Source organism: Taeniopygia guttata, chromosome 13, assembly GCF_048771995.1.
Source record: "Taeniopygia guttata chromosome 13, bTaeGut7.mat, whole genome shotgun sequence".
Taxonomy (NCBI): Eukaryota; Metazoa; Chordata; class Aves; order Passeriformes; family Estrildidae; genus Taeniopygia; species Taeniopygia guttata.
The window spans coordinates 4,853,229-4,859,228 of NC_133038.1; the positions used below are offsets into that span (position 1 = coordinate 4,853,229).

The following is a 6,000-nucleotide window of genomic DNA, read 5'->3' on the forward strand; positions in this document are numbered from 1 at the left end:
AGTCAGTGTTGGTAGGAAGGAGTTTTGGTGGGAGCTGCTCACCAGGCACTGTGTGAGGGCCCCTGGGGTTGGGCATCACAGTGCAGCAGCCCAAGCACGTTGGCACAAGAGCCACGTGGAGCATGCCAGGATCTCACATGAGTGTGCCCCAACTCTGCTGCTGCTGGGACAGTGCACCACTCACCCTGTGATTCAGCTGCCATGGAAGCTTTTAGCACCAAGGACCCCGTACCTTGGTCACTGCAAATTATCTGTGAGAGACCACAAGGGATCCTAGGTTCTTCTCTCACTGCTTTCTCCTGCTAAAACTTGTACTCAGCCTTGCACATTTTCCTCATGCTTGAGATGCAAGTTTTCTTACACTGATAATCATTCCCCTGTCTGAAGACTGCTGAGGGAACAGGGTGTGTACACCACATTGCCAATCCTGCTACCCTTCAGATCCACTGGCCAGCTTCAGCCAAATTTAACCAGATAGGCAAAGACTTGAAAGGAGTTAACTTTGCACAAGCTTGCGAAAAGCAGCAGGACCGAGGAGAGAAATCCAAATTAGGACTCCCAGCTGGAATAAAAAGCTCTAATGTGAGCCCAACCCGATTATTAGACATCAGAGAATCCACACAAGAGGGACTGCCGTAGGCAACCAAGCTTCATGAATTGTGCTGCTCGCAGAACAGCTGTTCACTGAGGTGCTGCAAAGCCGGGAGAGCCGAGGTCCCCACACACAATCCCACCAGAGCCCTGGACACCAACAGGGCTCAGCTCACCCCAGCCTGGAGAGAGCAGCAGCTCTGCCCAGTGTGAATGGGCTCAGACCCTGTGAGTCCTCACTGCCACCTTAACTCAAGCTGGGTGTTGGTAACGAGGCCACTGCCCTCATCACCTCCAGTGCCCTGCGATTCCCCGCGGGGAACATACACGTTATCCTAAAATCGCTAAAATTCTTCGGGAAGGAGGCCAGGAGCATCTTGGCATGGAAAGCTGCGTGAGGGACCCTGTGCCCTGCTGGCTGCAGGTGAGGAGCCCTGGCAGGACAGGTGCTGCTCAGCCTTCGTGTGCCCTGCAGCGCATCCCTGCCTGCCGTGCTCCTCACTCACCTTCCCCTCCTCCCCAGCAATTCCCATTCACCCTGCAGACCTGTCCCCGCACCGATCCCATGTTCTCCTTCCCCTGCCAGCACCCTGCTGATCTTTCCCTTCTGCTTCCCGACCCTCTCCTGCCTTTGGAGGCAGCCTAAGGACAAAAAAAAAGAATGAGACAATCAGGGCACGATCCTCCCTCGCAAAAGGATGGCTGGCCAGCATGCCAGCAGCCGTGCCACAAAAAATTCCCTGCAGCAGGTATTTATCGGATGCAGAGGGTTACCTGAGAGCTGATAGAAAACCTTCAGCTCCCAGACCTGTCCACAGCCGCCCATCTCCTGTGCCGTGTCCAAAGTGCTGCACAAGCTGCTCAAGGCCAGCCCGTGCCCTGGGGAGAGCTCAGAGAAAAGATTAACCCCCGGGACAGACGCGTTTGCCCAGGCTGGTCTCATTGCCACAGTGTGTCCTTGTCAGCTCTCCTTGTGCTCCCAGCACAGGTCTCTCCCTCCTGCTCCGGACTCTGCTGGAAGCTTATTTCTGAGATCTCCTGCCATCACAGCACCTCTGTGGAGCAAGCAATGGTGCATGGACACTGCTTGGAGCACCTGTGACAACCAGGCTGGGCACAGAGTGTCCCTGTCAAGCGGGGCCATATGGAGAATCTATTCATGGCATAACCCACGTCTCCCGCGCTGCCTGAGTCACAGCTTCTAGCCAACGTGCAACCCAGCCACTCAAAAATAGTCACGCAATGGAAGAGCATCAAAATAGCCCTGCTTGGCTACCTCTCTATTCGCTTGCCCAAAATGGCCAGTTTTGATTACTTAGTGGAGGAGCATAAAAAAGAAGGCATGGGTAACCTGCTCCTTCTCCCACTTTTCAGCATCAGCGCAAGTGCCTCTCTGATCTTGGCCTATTGCATGTAAAAATCCTCACTGGAGCCATCCATCCCAAATGGATCAAAACCTTGTCTGAAACCAAAAACAGCTTTTGGTGTCTGCAATATCCTGTGGCAATTTGTTCCACGGTTAATTATGCCCTCTCTAGAGAAAAGGAAAGTGTTTCCTTCGGTGTGTTTCAACGCTGCTCCTTGTCCATTCCTGAGCTACAAACCTTTTTAGCAGCCCTCGCAGCCTGCCCCTCCCTGGAGCTCCTACTTCCAAGAATTAGAGAAGAAAGTTTCTTTGCTAATAAAGCAGTACCAGCCTCATTGCCAAGGAAAAAGCGTGGTTAGAGGAAAAATTGCTTGCGCAGCAGATCAGCTTGTTAATAGACAATGCAGCATCCATGTTGCCAACCCAGTTAAAAAAATTTAAAAGGGCTGAGGGTATTTAATCCTCTTAGGTTTGTCCGTGATACAGGAGGAAGCCTACTGCTAACTGCTCGAGGTGCAGCTGCACTTGCATGCTCCACACGTGGCAAAAAACAAAGCGAGGTGCAGGGAGCAGGGAATGCCATTGCTGCAGCATGCAGGTAGCTGGAACGATCCTGCAGCACTTGCCTTGGAGCACTTGGCAGGAGAGCGGGATGCAAAACGCATTCGTTCCTAACAGATGTTTGATTCCAGGTGTCGTGCCTCCTTTGAACTCTCCCTCCGCACATGAATGATGCTTGTTTGTTTGCAGGGCAGGTAGATGCACTGGTCTGGGAACATTAGGGTTTGAAATGCATTCATGGTGCGAGGGAAAGGCTCGGGAGACGAGCGGATCCCCTCCACGGACAGGGCAGCTGGGCTCATTTTGGGAATGGGACAGAGCACGCTGGAGCACAACAGGCAGGCTGGGAGAAGCCGAGACCGAACCCCCCGGCTGGGTTAGAGCCCTCTCCCCTGCCCAGACCCTCAGGAACCCCAACCCCTCAGCAGACAGGCGGATGTCCCTGAACCGTTCCCGATAAGGTGGGGTGTGCTGTGTATTAGGAGATGATAAAAGTACACAATGCCCAGCCCGGAGACTTTGCTGCCCCGAATCCCGAGAGAGCCCAGCCCTGCCCAGGAGCCCAGTACAGACTGTTTGCTTTCCCAAAGCTCCGATAACCTCCCGGGTCTCTCTAGCTGACAGCCTGGAGAGCCACGGCAGCTCCCTATGCATCCCCTGCCTGCTCTTTGCCCCTCTGAGTGCCGGAATAGGGGAGCTGAGCTTTCCGTGTCCCCCTGCCGGGATCCAGGGCACCGTGGGCGAGCAGAGCCCGGTGGCCACAGCCCTGCCTGCCCAGCAGAGCCAGCCCAGCTCGCAGCACCACACAGGTGAATTCCCACAGCACCTGCAAACTCAGCCCTCCGCAGCCACAAGCGCAAAGGAGCTGGAGATTTCTTTAAGGTTTTCTCTGAAGCAACCCCATCCCGTGACCGCTGATCTTTGTCCCTCTGGAGTGCTGTGCCCGACCGAGTCCGCCTTCATTTCCCGGGAGGCTGATGAGCTGATAACTGCAGTTTGGAAGGGCGCTGTCGGCTCCAGGTGCCCAGGCCTCTCTGCCTGTATTTTCACCTCTTTTATCAGGGCTGCACATGTACATAGGAAATAATTCCTGCACGCCCCGAAGTGGGACTGGGCTCGCTCTGGGATTTCATCCCGTCACAAGGCATCTGAGAGCGAATGAAGGTGCAGACACACAAACGGTGCCTCGGGCTTCAGCTCCTTGGCTCTGCTGCCCGTCGTGGAGGGGCACAAGGGCAGGTGAGGAGCTCTTACCTGAGTGTACAGGGAAGCTGGCCAGGGGAACACCAGCGCTGTGACTGCACTGGGGAATCCCCAAAGCACAGCCCAGTTCCAGGTGACAGTGGAAGTGGCTTAGTGGGGCACGTGGGGACAAAGTTCGGAGCGGTACCACCTCACCCCGGTTTGTAGGGTTGTACATGGCCAACAGCTGAGCCTACAGCCAGACGCCATCACTGCTCCTGCCACAGCTCATCCATTTACTCCGGCAGAAGCTTGCTCCCTGCAGAAATCCTGCCCTGTTCAGACACCTGGACTGCTTCTCTGCTCACTCCCTCCACATCTGCCTTACTCTGCAGCGTGGATTTTGCCTTTGATACCTGGAGCCCACCTGCTTGCACTGGCTGCAAGCCTGCTGAAGCTTCCCAGCTAAGCCAGTTCCAAATATGAATGAAGCTTTTTCTGCCTCCCTCCGTAAGCCAGAAGGGAGGAAGAGATGAAGAGCTCTACATCCCAAACCTCTCTCTGTAGGTGAAGCCTGCTTCCAGCAAAAGTTACTCACACACAAAAGCAGTTTCACGAGTAAATCTCTGCATCCTCCATGCCTTCCTCCATCCATGCTGTACCGACTGCTCCCTGAGTCATTTCAACTCCCCACAGCGGCGAGCAGCGTGCCTTACCTGTTGCAACAGGAGAGAGAGCTCTCCTGAAGTTCAGTGTCTCTCTGCTCCCTGCGCTGCAAATCCTCTCCCGCAGCAGCAGCACCTCGCTGCCCGCCGGGGCTCCATGGTGCTCGCAAATCAGAGCAGAGGGCTCCGAGGAACTCCTGCAAGAAGGGGTTTTGCCGGCTGAAACGCCGGCAGCGCCGCTCGGGAGCAGCGAGGGAGAAAGTTGCGAGGGGTGGAACTCGCTGGCAGGAGCGCCAGCCCTGCCGTGACGGGCTGCGGGAGGAGGAGGAGGAGGAGGAGGAGGAGGAGAGGCATCGCCCGCTCCCTCGCTGCCGAAGCGAAGTTGTGTGTGTGGATGTGTGCCTGTGTCAGAACTGGGCAAGGACCCAAGCCTTAGAGCCAAATAATTGCAGCGCTTTTTACTGTTAGATTAACTAACATTGCCATGAAATCCAGGGCTTCAACTGTGGGGGTGGTGGGCTGGTGGAATATCTCAGGTAAATCCCTCCAACACACCTGAAAAACTCAAAGATTGTTTTTAACTATCTGCCAGGTGGGTGTTGTAAGGAGGGATGGGTAGAAGGGGGTGGGGGAAACCTGAATCTGCCCTCGGAGCAGCTGCATGCGAGAGGCACTTTGAAGGTTGTTGTTGTTGTTGTTTGTGTTGGGGAGCCCCCAGAAACCTCGGCTGCCGCCAGTAAGCCTCGGGGTGCTCCGTGCTGCACAGGCAGAGAGAGGATGAGAAGGTGGTCCTGGCCTGAAAAGGCAGGAGGGAAGAGAGGGAGGCAGCGAGGAGAGATGGCAGCGTGCAGGAGCTTTGGGGGATTTTTCTTTGTACAAGTAGAGCATCCTGCCTCTGGGGGAGTTATTCAGGGCTGGACCAAGGTGAAAGGACACAGACCCTTCTGTGGGTGTTTCTGTGAGGGTCCTTCAGTCCTCTTTGTCCCCTTCTGCCTCCCCTCTTCCTTCCCACCCCAAACCACAGTAAATATTAATGTTCCCTCTTTAGATTGAAGTGAGGTTTGAACAGGGTAGTTCTCAACATGGGAAATTAATGTTCAGCTTTAGGTGAAGTTTCCTCCCCCTCTGGTGCATTTTTGCAGCTGAAATTACCAGAAAGCCTTCTGTCTGGTTTTAAGGAAAAAAAAAATAGTATAGAAATTGGACAATTTTAACTTCAAACTGTCCATGTTGGTGCCTGGCTGCTCCTCATGAGGCTACATACAGTGATGGCACAGGAATGAGTGGAGGAGAGAGACAGGGTCTATTAACATCCCATTGGAGGAGGAGTGGTTGGTGCAAACTTGCAGCTTACTGGTCACCAGCAAGCCTCCCAAGACAGGAGGTTTTTGAATCCTCTGGCCACAAATACAGCCTCAGCTTGAACTTGTCTCATACTAGATGCTGTCAATTTAAATCACACAACACCAATCCCATGGCAAATCCATGTGATTTCATGGTGCAAGTCCAAAAAAGATGTGAAGAAGTTGACCCATGATATATTGGGACTATTTGGAGGTGTTGGTGGAGATGAGTGAGGGCAATATGGTAAATTCACCAGAAAATGTGGTTTTGATGGAATGAAAATTGGTCAGG

General features: G+C 54.0%; 1 protein-coding gene across 1 annotated transcript in view; it reads right to left on the reverse strand.

The window, feature by feature from the left end:
• Positions 1–4,705, reverse strand: part of FAT2 (FAT atypical cadherin 2) — a 56,058-nt gene extending 51,353 nt beyond the window's left edge. The window contains exon 1 of the mRNA XM_030283732.4: positions 4,417–4,705. The gene's annotated coding sequence lies outside the window, so the exon portion shown is untranslated. The remainder of the gene's footprint in view (positions 1–4,416) is intronic.
• Between the last annotated feature and the right edge of the window lie 1,295 nt (positions 4,706–6,000).